Below are 13,137 nucleotides of genomic sequence, written 5' to 3' on the forward strand. Positions count from 1 at the left end.
CAGACATGTAAATCAATGAAACAGAATAAAAGACACAGAGACAACTCCACACAGGTTCAGTCAGCTGATCCTTGAAAACAGCTACAAATATATACGTTGGAGAAAGGACAGCCTGTCTAACAAATGGTGCTTGGACAACTGAAGAATGAAACTAGGTCTATATCTTCCTTGCACAAAAGTCAATCCAGAGTGGAGTAAAGACCTAGGAATTAGACCAGAAGTTTTGCAACTGCTAAAAGAAAACACAGCAACAACATATGTTTTCTTTGCCAACATAGAGACACAGTCCACAACCTCCTCAGTGGGACTCCTATAGCTTGGGAAATAATACCAAGACTTAATAATAAATGGAGTGGCATCAAATTAAAAAGCTCCTGCACAGCAAAGAAAACAATAAAGAGCCTGAAGAGAGAACCTACAGAATGAGAGAAAATCTCTTCCAGCTACTCTTCCGACAGAGGATTAATATTCAGAATATAAAAAGAACTAAAAAACTGAACACCAAATCTGTAAATGGGCGAATGAACTAAACAGACATTTTTCAGAAGAATAAGTTCATATGGCCAACAAATATATGAAAAAAATGTTCAACATCTTGAGCCATTTTGGGAAATGCTTATCAAAACTACACTGAGATTTCATCTCACTCCAGCTGGAATGGCAATCATCAAGAACACAAATGATAATAAGTGTTGGCCAAGGTGGGGGGTAAAAGGTACAGCTGCACACTGTCAATGGGATTATAAATTAGTGCAACCACTGTGGAAATCAGTATGGAGATTTATCAGAAGTCTAGGGATGGAACCACCGTATGACCCAACTACACCACTCCTTGATAGTATTCCAAAATATTTAAAGTCTGCGTGCTATCATGATGCATGCATACTCCTGTTTATAGTAGCATACTTCACAACAGCCAGGCCATGGTGCCAGCCCTGGTGTCTGTTAACAGAGGAACATACAAAGCCAAGGCGGCGTTTATACCCAAGGAGCTTTATGCAGCCATAAGGAGAAGCAAATTATGTTACTTGCAGGAAAATAGATGGGACCGGAAAGCATAAGAGTGAGTGGAACAGGACAGACTCAGAAAGTCATGGGCCACATATTTTCTCTCATATGTGGAAGTCAAAGAGAAAGAAATAAAAAATGGGACCTCATAAAAATATAAGGAAGAGCACTAAAGCTGAGCAGGCAGAGCAGGGGCAGGGAGGCGGGAGGGGAAAGGGAGATGCCAGGGAAAGAAGCTGACCAGAGTCTGTGCACGTATGAATATGTCACAATTAATCCCACAATTATGTATAATACATCAATAAAAATGATAAAAGTTTACGTAGGGATTCTCATGGTAGAACCTGGTGGTAAAGTTAACCATACCTTAGCCACGCAGCATCTGACATTCGTCTTTTGTTCTTAGAGGCAAACCTCAAGCACGTCACCTGAGCCTACTCGGAGCATTATCCCTGTGGCCCTTCAAAACCCAAAGACGCTATTTTGAAAATATAATTGAACAGTCTCGCAACTAAAGAAATCTCCTTCGAGGCAGTTTCTCAAGCTGTTGTTGACAATCGGTTACCCAGGCGGTTCTGTGGTCCTGGTGTGGTACCTCTCGAGTTATAAATGAACCCCAGCGGGAGGGAGGGAAGTGGGGAGGGGACCAAGAGCGTGTGCATGAATGCCATTGTCAACATGGTTTACATTATGATGTGAGACTGTAATGCACCAGTAAAGGCACCAAAATAAAAAATAAATAAATAGATGAACTGCAGCAAAGAAAGGTAGAAGAAAGGGAGAGGGGCTTGCCCATACCTACTAGGGAACCAGTCAGTAAGAAGCCACTCGTAGGAGACGCCTGGCACTGGAAGGTTCGTGTGGCCAACTCTAAAAATGCTCAGCCGCCATGTGGATGAAGATGCAGAGGAAGGAGCCCAAGGAAGGCAAGGTGCACAGGCATAAGATGCTGCCTCCCCCACGATACCCAGAGAACCGCCTCCTCTTGCTAAATGAGTTAAAGGGAAAAAGAACTATAGATTGGCCAAAGAAAGCACTTGTTTATGAAAAATGTTAAGTCACTCAGAAGCTTAGCGTTAGAGACGATAAACTCATAAAGAGGGTTTAGTTTTAAAATTAGCTGGGCGCAGTGGTACATACTTGTAACCCCAGTACTTTGAAGGCTGAGACAGAAGGATCACAAGTTTGAGGCCAGCCTTAGCAACTTAGCAAGACCCTTTTTCAAAATAAAAAAAAAACTGAAACAGGTTGGGGATGTAGTTTGGAGGTACAATGCCCCTGGGTTCAATCCCCAGTACCAAAAAATAAAAATCATAGGTACATGAAAACCCTTTCTACAGTTCTTTTTGAAGCCAAATATAGGAATAAATAGGGAAAGAGCTATCCATGGTATCTGCAAAATGAGAACTATACATGTATATTGTGTCTGATGAGAAATGAGAGTGTGAATGAAGGTTCCTAAGAACGTAGCTGCTGTAAGAGCTTTAGTCCAGCGCGAGGGCTTGGATGGGCGCCAACAGACGCTAGAGAGGTGTGTGCACCTTCGATACTTTAAGAGTCTCTAGAGGGCTATTGTGCTCACTGGTCCTTCATCCAGAGGCAGTGACGATTCAGCCTGCTGCTCCCCTGGCACGGCAGCCCTTCCTCTCCTGGCTGGTGGCCAGGCCCAGTCCCCAAGGCAGCGGAGCCAGAGGGGGCTTGGTCGATGCCCACGCCCACGCCGATTCACAGCTCCAGGAGTACCCCGTGTTTCCAGAGGCCGCAGCTGCTCGGAGCAATGGGGAGGGATCACGGATGCCTTCACCGTATGCCGCCAGGCCTGACGCCGGGCTCTCCATCTGTTGAACAACCCCAAGCAGGCGCAGGTCTATAAATATGTGCACCAAGCAAACACAGCTTGCAGGATGACTCCTCCATGGAGACGTGCTGGGCTTTGCTCTTACTGAGATGCAAGACACATTCTGCACCACCGGTCCCCTGTGCCAGGGGTTGTGCAGGTGTGTATCCCCTCTCCTATCAGAGTCACCTGTGTATAAATGCATGTATACACACATGTATACACACACATACATACTTACCGATATTGCAACTCCATTTTATTATAATAATAGTATTTGTCATATTTTTTATGGTACTAGGGTTCCTGGAAGCCCTTCTACCTCTGGGCTACACTGCCAGACCTATTTTTACATTTTTATTTGGAAACAGGGTCTCCTAAGCCAGCGCGCACGGCTGGCTTCAAACCTGCGTGATCCTCCTGTCTCTGCCTCCCAAGCGCGGGGATTACAAGCGTGCGCCACCACGCCCGGCCGTAGTTGTCATTATTGATTGATACTAGGGATTGAATCTAGAAGCATTCTACCTCTGAGCTATAACCCCAGACCTATTCCCTATTTTCTGTTTGTTTGTTTGTTTTTATTTGAATCAAAGTCCCACTAAGTTGTTGAGGCTGGCCTGAACCTGTGATCCTTCTGTTTCAGCCTCTCAGGTACTGGGTTGTAGGACTACGTCACCATACCCGGTTTGTTTTATTAGTGTTTACTCTCTTGATGATACACTGTCTTCATTGAAATAAAACTTGTATACACTGAGGTGCACAGGTCTTGAGTGCGCAATTCTTTGGGTTTTCAAAATGTACATCGTGGGTTGGTACCACCCAAAGCCTGTCATTCCCAACAGCTCCTGCAGGCCTCCTTCCAGCCAGCCCCTGCCTTCCAAAGGCCCCACAGTCCTGATTTCTGCCACACAGATTCATCTTTTTTGTGCATATATGGTCCTGTGGATTGAACCCAGGGCCATTCTACCTCTGCACTACATCCCCCATCCTATTTTATTATTATTATTTTTTTTTTGAAACAGGGTCTCAGTAGGTTGCAGAGGGCCTCACGAAGTAACTGAGGTTGGCTGTGATCCCTTGATCCTTCTGTCCTAGCCTCCCAAGTACTGGGATCACAAGCGTGCGCCACCATGCCTGGCCACACAGATTCATCTCAGGGCTTTGTTTTCAGACACTCTTCAGTGGATTGGCCTTACACTTGAAGTAAAACTCACTCTCCTCACAAGGTCTGTGTGGCACTAGCTGTAGCCAGTCTGGCTCTGCAACCTCGTGGGGTCTTCGTGTTCACTATGTGGCCTCTTGAACTGGCCCAGCCCCTTCAGGGTTGGGGTCTTCCCACACGTTGCTCCCCCTCCCTGAAACGCTCGGTCCCGGCTCCCTGTCTGCGTCTCCTCTCCTCGGGGCTGGCCCTTCCCTTCCTCATGCCACAGCTGGAAAGCCATTTCCTAGAGCCTCTCCCTGACTCTCAGTGGGTATCTCCACACCCGAGGTGCCCAGTTCCTCTACCACTTCCACTTCTTCTGTCCACAGCTGCTCTTACTTGTGTATTGGTTTATTGGCTACCTGTGCCACCAGATTACACACTGTATGTAAGCATGTATGCATGTATGCACCCACCCACCCACCCACCCATCCATCCACCCACCCAACCATCCATCCATCCACCCACCCATCCATCCACCCACCCATCCATCCATCCATCCACCCACCCACCCACCCATCCACCCATCCATCCATCCATCCATCCACCCACCCACCCATCCATCTACCCACCCACCCATCCATCTACCCACCCACCCATCCATCCACCCACCCACCCACCCATCCATCCATCCATCCATCCATCCATCCACCCACCCATCCATCCACCCACCCAACCATCCATCCACCTACCCATCCATCCACCCATCCATCCACCCACCCAACCATCCATCCACCTACCCATCCATCCATCCATCCATCCACCCATCCATCCATCCATGTCTTCCCCAATATCTACTGAGTATTTGCCCTGTACCAAACACTATTTAAGGTGCTGGGAATACAGCAATTAAAGAAAGAACCAAACTCTGTCCTGCTGTCTTTCATTCTAGTATGGAGAGACAGCATAAATAAATAAGCAAGTAAGTAGTAACTCAGATGGCAATAAAAACTGTGAAGAAAAATAGAGCAGGGAAGTCAGAGGAGTGAATCCACAGGCCAGCGAGTCCTGTTGTACTCAAGGTGGGCAGAGTTCCCCACTAAGATGACAGGAGAGCAAAGACTTGAAGACAGGGAGGGAGAAAGTGCATCTGTGAAGAGGCATTCCAGCTCCCGACGGCAGGAGCATGGTGGCCATGTTCCAGAGCCGGAAAAAGGCTACCAGGGCTGAAATGGTGGCGATTCTCGCAGTGATGGAAAGCGGGCTGGAGGAGGTAGTGGCGATGAGGTAAGGATGAGGAGAAAGCCATGCACATGCTCCGCCTTTCGCTCTGTGTGAGGTGTGGCGGTGCCCCTGGGAGAATGTCTAGAAGCTGTCTGGGCAGGTGATGGTGGGCTGGGCAGTGGGAGTGACAGCCATGCCGTGGTCACACTCTGCATACGCTGAGGGTCAGGCCGATGGGTTGTGCTTGGGGAGAACACGAGGGATAGGAGGTGAGTCGAGGGTGACTCAGGAGGAGCTGATTTGGTTGGGGGCTGAGAATTCACTTTGGACCTGCTGATTCCAGGATTCTGTTAGAGGCCCACCTGGCCTCCACCTCTACTCCTGGGCACACTAGATACACGAGTCTAGAGGTCAGGGGAGGCAGAAGAGATGAACGGAAGACACAGACTGAGGAGCTGTCAGTTAACACTCTTCAAAAACAAGTGACTGAGCTGTCCATGAGGACAGACTGTGTCTTCACTACCACAGCTCCAGTGCCTACACCACTCTCATCCGTGATCTACAGAGGACTGTCCCATGTAGCAGCCCATCTGCTTTCTTCTCTGCCAGTTGTATTACTAAGCAATTATCCCCTCTCCTTCAAGTTATAGCCACAATAACCCCAAACAGCGCCACCAAGTTACAGAAAGCCACACACCGTGGTGACCTTACCACGCTGCGATTTGGATGGATGTTCCCCATCTCGGTTTGATCTCATTAGAAGTCAGGCCCTTGCTGACATGCATTCATAATTCATGGGAAGGCAGAGGATGCCGATTAGTGCAGGAGCCAGCTGATGGCCTCTTTGTGGGGTGGCCCTGGAATCGGGAGGCTGGTTCTATCTCACGTCCCCGAATGTGTGTGCGGCAGGGCAACGCTGAGCTACATCTACAAAACTCCAACTGCAAACAAGCCCCCCGGCTCCCATTACGCTAAACGCCTCTGTCGCTGAATTCAGAACTGCTGGAACATGACCGCCAGCCTGTCTGCGTCTCCCCGCCAGGGCCTTGTTTACTCTGCGTTATTAAAACCTTCTAACTGCAGCTGTCTCTCATTAATGCCCAGGCTTCCAGCAAGCCAGGGCCTGCGGGGTTGCTTCAGGGTTTCAAAGACATTGAGAGGAATCCAATGACAGACATACAGGCTGAAAATGTTCAGGATGGAGAGGAAGAAAAGAGAGAGCGGGGCTGGCGGGCTGGCCATGGGGTTCTTACTCACGAACCTGGGCAGTGGGCTTCCTGCGAGTGACACCAGGACCCCCTCTACTGCACCCCATTCCTAGAACCCCAGCAGTGTGGAGGGGAAGCCGCCTCCAATCAATCCCTCCGCTCACTCTTGACTAACTACTTAAGCTCTTTACATGCTGTGCGTCTAATGGTCTCAGGAAAAAAGGTCCTGCAATTTAAGGGAGGTCGACCGGGACAAAAAGAGAATGAGTTTTTAAATTCCCAGTGGAAGCCCTGGGGACACACGCTCATCTTTTGCAGATACCTATTTTCAACTCCAGAGCAGGTTTTTTTCTCATTCAAGTCCCAGAGAGTTAGCAGAAAGCGTGCCCTTGTGGTCAACATGATTTAAAATGAGATCACGGTTCATGCTCACACGTGTTGGCGCTGTCCTTTAGGTCCCAAGCTTCTCCTTTTCTTCCATTCACTAACTCCTACATGAAGGTCCCCTAATGGCTAATGGCTGACACCGTTTGCTGGTTTAATCCCGGTTCTGTCATTGAATCAGGTGGTCTTGCTCAAATTAACCACTGTCTCTGCTTCAAGGTTTCTTAGCTTATAAAATGAGGTAAAAGATGTTCACCCCATAAAGTGCTTGTGCACATGGAGTGGGAGGAGGCTGCGGGGTGTGCTACAGGACAGTTCTGTTTTGTAACCATGACGACTGTCCTCCCTCCCGTCTCATGTGCTTCCCAGGGAGGGGGCACCTCCGACCAGGTCCCTGATCAGCCACACTTTCCACCAGGAAATTCGCCCTGTCCAGGTCAATACAAAAAATCCAGAACATAAAATTAAACGTCTCTGTGTAGCTGAACAGCAAAATAATGAAATGTGCCTGGATATTTTTCTGCTTATAGGGACCATTTAAAATGATTTTCATAGTTTTTGAAGATTTTTTTTTAACCATAAGTCAGAGAATCTCAGTTCTAATGATAGGTGGGGGCGCAGGAATTGGTCTGAGGAAGGTTGATGGAGAGAAAGCCCCAGAGGTATCACCCCAGCTGCTCCTGGTGGTTCTGTGAATGTTTCTCTACCACTCTTTCCCCTGGTCCAAGAGCATCACAGCTGAACATGGGTGACTCACGCTGAAGGGCTCTGGCTCCACACCAGCTGGTTGACCTCTGAGCATCCGGAGACAGGGAGGCCTTGGGACTGCTGACCTGCTACCTCACATATTCTATAACCTGAATCCTGTTGCCTTCTTGCCTTTCCTTCCTTCCTCTCTTTCTTTCCTTCTTTCTTTCTTTCTTTCTTTCCTTCTTTCTCCCTTTCCTTCTTTATTTCCTTCTTTCTTCCTTTCCTTCTTTCCTTCTTTCTCTTTCCTTCCTTCCTTCTTTCCTTCCTTCTTATAGGACTGAGTATCAAACCCAGGACCATCTACCTCTGAGCTTTATCCCTGGCCCTATTTTAATTTTTGAGACAGGGTCTCACTAAGCTGCTAAGACTGGCCTCCAACCTGTGGCTCCTCCTGTGTCAGCCTCTGAAGTGCTGGGATTCTAGGCGTGCGCCCCACACCCCGCTCAGCTCATTCTGTCCTTATCACCTCTCCACGCTTTGGTACTGAGCAAGAAGAGAAGGCATGACCCTAAAGGAAAAAAAAAGACCGTGCATCTCACTTCAAAGTGTAGGACTCGGGTCCACTGCTGTGCCCGGCACCAAGGCCTGGCTGGCCCCAGAGCGCTCCTGAGAGTGGACACAATACACCTGGTTCATCCTGGACAAGAAACAGGAGAGAGGGAAGGAAGAAGAGGCAGGATAATGAGGGGGCTGGGGGGGCAGGAGTGGGAACTGGCACATCAGAGTCAGTCCTTTAGGCAGCACACACTGGGTCACTGGAGAAGCGGCGTGCCAGCGGACAGGGTCCCCTGGCCCTCAGCAGGGCTGCCTGCTTCGTGACCTGGGACACGGCCCAAGGGGACACCCATGCAGAGGAACCCAGCAGCCTGCAAGAGTCGTTGGGCTGCTCCATAGAGCTGATGACCTCCACGGTCAATTCAAAACAAAAAGAATATGTGTTTCCTCCCATGTCAAATAAATTAGGTCAGATCCTGTAAGACGACAGATAAATCAGCATCGCTCTCGGGACACAGAGAAAACAAGAGTTCTAGCATCTTCTTTAAGCACACGCGTGTCCAGTGCTGGAATTACAAGCGTGCGCCACCACATCTGGCTCATTTTTAAAGTTTTAAAGCCAGCACCTACTGCAAGACCAAACACAAAATATCCTCCACTGCTGTTTCTTTCATGAGCACCAAAAGAGATAGTTGACTTGTACCAAGGGACGACACTGTATGGAACATACGCACCATTAAACACTGCAGGTCGAGGGCAGTAACTCGAGCACCCAGAGATTCGCCATCTGAACGGCGGCGAGGCTCGGGATCTACAGCTCGCCACACCTGCTCATTCTCGTGCACTCGCTGCTTGAGAGAAACACCAGGTGGAAGAGTCTCGGGGCCCGACTAGGGCCCTTTCTTCTCCCACCTTTCCTGTCCATCAGTCGTGCCCTCTCTATCAGAGCCCAGCCAGCGCAAGCCTGTTTGATGCAGTTCCCAAGAATCATCGCGAGAATTAAGTGGCGTGATTCACCTGTGGCAGCCGCGAGGCCCGCCACACCTCCCTTCCAGAGAGCCCACGGCCGGAGCAGGCAGGCTGAGGTCTCCCAGCTGCAGCGCCTTTGGGATCGCAAGAGGCCTCGCTCTTCCTAGACTCTCAGCCAGTGTGAGCTCAGAGCACTGGTATAATAACTCGGGTTCAAGAGCCAGGCCATTCCTGCCCAACCCGGGGTGCCTGCCACCACCAGACTCTACCCAGAGCCTCCCCATCAGCCCTGACAAGCCTTTCTCAGAATTACACTTCAGCGCACGCCTGTAATCCCTGTACTTGGGAGGCTGAGACAGGAGGACCACAGGTTTGAGGCTAGCCTTAGCAACTTTGCAAGATTTTCAGCAACTTAGTGAGGCCCTGTTTCAAAATTTAAAAAAGTAAAAAATAAAAAGGGCTGAGGGTGTAGCTCAGAGGTAGAACGTTCCAGGATTTAGCCTCCAGTACAGAAGAGGGTGGAGCAGGAAGAAAGAAAAGTACGCTTCAGTCTGAAGTAGTCACACAAGCCCTCTCGTACAGTTGCATGAGCATGTATGTTCGTATACAATTCCCTCCTCCCTGCCTCCGTCCCCTCACAGGTGTCTGCACGGCTTGAGCCTCTCCCCACCCATGACACAGGCCTTTCCCTTTCATTTCTAATTCTGTCTTGTCATCCGCTTCTCCAGAGGGCCTGGGCTGACCCGGACTACAAAAGGAAGGTTCTGGGAATGTTAGCGGTTTCTGTTATGATAATTATAATCGGATGACGCTACTGACTCCCTGACAGCAGAACCTCCAGGCATCTGCCCCCACAGCAGCCTCAGCCCAGGTCCTCGGGGCGCCTTGGGCCTGAGCTCCACAGCCCGTTCTCTCTGGGGCCACGCTGCAGGCAGAAAAGCATTCCCTTTAGCTGATGCTTCACTGTGCAGAGAGAATCTCACACCACTGTAGGATCGAGAACTTCTGAATTACTTGGGGAAGGGAATGGGCCCCTGCGGTCCTTCATCTGAGGGGGAACGCGCGCTGCGGTCCTAAGAGCCTCCTGAGAGCCAGCTTCGGGGGAAGCCGTGTTCATTAAACACAGCTCAGTGTCAAGAACTGGGTTGGTCACGACTGTCCATCTGTCCATCTGGCGCGCGCAGTCCCGGTGCACCTGGGCTACTCACTAGTCTTGGAGCGAGAAACCATGGTCATCGCAGTAAGAGAAGACACCCTCTGCCCGCATCGGCGCCCATGGGAGGCTCCTCAGTGGCATGTCCATGGGTGATGCAGAGAGCCTTGCAATGACAGCCATAAACTCCGTCCTGCTGATATCTGGGTGCTCAGTTCCAATGTGGTGCCAGACTTCACAGAGCAGTGGCGGACAGTATGATAACGGCTAAGATGTCACTGATGTCTTGTTCATCAGAGCTGGGAAAAAACTGGCAATCACCAGCAATTAGGGGCTTAATAACATGCCTTGGGGACACCACTGCCTCCAAGGTGGCCATGGTCGGCACAGAGGACTCCAGGATCCATCACAATGGGTCCCAGGACGGATGCTCTTTCTCAAAGCACTTCTTCCACAAAAATATGGTTCCCTTTGGTCTGAGGACTCACACAGAGCCATGGGTATGGTGACCTCCAGGCAGACCCCAGAGTAGAGGGAGGGAACAGAGAAGGGCAAAGCTCAGGAGTGGCGGCAGGCTCTACCCACGTCGCAGTGGGCTGGCACTGGGGCTGAGCGCTGGGCTCTGAAGTAAGCCCGTGCCAGGTCGATATGCCTTGTGTAGTGGAGAAAACACTGGCTTGGACTTTGACTGCCCCGGCCGGAAGACCGGCTCTGGTCCATCCCTAGCTGGACCGTGGGCACGTGACTTCTCCCTCAGAAACTCACTTCCTTCATCTGGAAACAGGAATAACTACCCAACAGGATGCTGTGAGACAAAACGCCACTGCCTGCGGGAGAAGCTTAGCATGCCCCAGTGGGTTATGAAAGTCAATCAGCTTGCACACAGCGCCTACAGACACACAGCCCAGGAGCAAGCTCTGCTCACACTTACCGTCTGCCTTGAGACACCAGAAGAGCTTTCTAAACATACTGCAATGGGCCGCGCGGAGCGGCACAGGCCCAGAACCTCAGTACTTGGGAGGCTGAGACAGGAAGATCACGGGTTCACAGCCAGCCTCAGCAACTTAGTGAGACTCTGTCTCAAAGTAAAAAATAGAAAAAGCTGAGGATGTGGCTCAGAGGTAGAATGCCACAGGGTTCAATTCCCAATACTACATAAATAAACAAACAAACAAACAAACAAACACTACAATTGTCAACATCACTCAACATTAAAGCGCTTGGTGGTACCATAAAAAGCCAAAAGATGGCCGAGTAATGTCATAATAATAACAGCTAAGTTATTATTTATTAAGCATATAATTATGTTCTGGGTATGATTCTAAGTACCTCATGCTGATTTGATCTTAAAACCACCCTATGAGGTAGGAACCCCAGATTCTCCCAGTTCATGGGTTAGAACACTGAAGGACAGTCGCGAGGCCACAGAACCCGAAAGTGACAAAGGTGAGACCGGATGCAGGCGGACTGTCAACCCTGCACAGGCTTCTGGGGCTGACAAAGTCCTATGTCTTGACCTAGCTGGTGTTTTCAATATATTTTACTCATGCGGCTTTCTGACTTGACTTTGTTTTATTAAAGTAATATTTTAAATTGCAACATTAGTAAATAAGCTTTTTCCACTTGATGCTCTGAGTGTGCATTTAGTATATTATGTTTTGCAGCCACCCAGGCCCAGAATGACGCTGCTGTAATATTGTAATAATATTTGTTCCAGTTGTTTACAACAGTGGCTCAGAAGCAAATAGAAATTATATTTTCAATTTACAGTTGGAGGTGCTGGGTTTTTTTTTTTCTTCCTGAGTCCACTGGGGAAAAAAAATGAGAAAATAGGAAAAGGACCATTTACATTTTGGCATTCTGAATCTCGCCCTGTTTTCATTCCACATTTTTATTATACATTTATTTGTTTCTTTTATGTACTTGACCTTAAATTCTCTCATCTTCTGTCTTGCTGTCTCTCTCTGTGGCTGGCCCTACACTGATCCCATCCCAGTCCCCTTCTCCATGCATTCTTTTATACAGAACTTGAGAAACATTTCTTAATGTTGGGTTTGTTTTTTTTTTTTTTTTTCAGTACTGGGGATGAAAGCCAGGGGCATTCTACCACCAACCTACACTCCCATCCCTATTTTTCGTCTTTTATTTTTTGAAACAGGGCCTGTTGCGAAGGGCCTTGCTAAGTAGGTGAGGCTGTCTGTGAATTGTGATCCTCTGGTCTCCGCCTCCCGACACTTCTTATTGTTTTTATTAAACACTCTGATGAGTTTATAGATTGCTTAATCTTCATTTAAAAATAACTGAGTACATTGTGTATGACCTTCTGTTCACTTCAAAAATCATCTCCCCGAATTAAGTTTCCATCGACCAAGTGTCCCCGATTGACTTTTACTTTAGTGGTTGAATCATTTCCAGTTAACAAAAAGCCTCTGGACCTTACAGAAATACAGGATTGGCAGGGTTACCTGGTTTATGGCCCAGAAGAGAAAAGGTTGCATGTGTGCATAAATTTCCCATAGTCACCCTCTTTCTCCTCACCTACATCTTGCTCACCTCTCCTGCAGACACCAGACAGAGATAGCACCTGTTGGGGCAACTTCTTGGCCTATCTCCACATTGGGCTCAGTCACCCTACAGCTAAAGACATCTATTACAACGGCATCTACTGAGGACAATTTCAGTGCTTGATGTACAAATGGACCTTCAGAGGCCTCAAGTAGCCAGGAAGATACTCCCCTAAGCCCAGGATCTGTGGGTCTTATCCCCAGAACTGTCAGTCTTGAGAAATTTGTATTTGCATTAATGTTTTTTAAAATTCCAAAATCTGATTGTCAGGCAGGAAAGCAAGTTAAGAACCCCACTCTTGTTGTCAAGAGACTTTTTTTTGCATTGTTTATTCAATGGCTGTTTATGAGGCACTCCTCCACGGCAAATGGTGTAGTGTGCTCCCTTCCCCTTGTCCTCTGTA

General features: G+C 48.7%; 1 protein-coding gene across 1 annotated transcript in view; it reads right to left on the reverse strand.

Annotated features, from left to right (window-relative positions):
* NEK11 (NIMA related kinase 11) overlaps positions 1–13,137 on the reverse strand; it is a gene marked incomplete at both ends in the record, with an annotated part of 215,264 nt that overhangs the window by 78,364 nt on the left and 123,763 nt on the right. The gene's annotated exons all lie outside the window — the stretch shown is intronic.

Source organism: Muscardinus avellanarius (genome assembly GCF_963383645.1).
Source record: "Muscardinus avellanarius genome assembly, chromosome: 5".
NCBI classification, from domain to species: Eukaryota; Metazoa; Chordata; class Mammalia; order Rodentia; family Gliridae; genus Muscardinus; species Muscardinus avellanarius.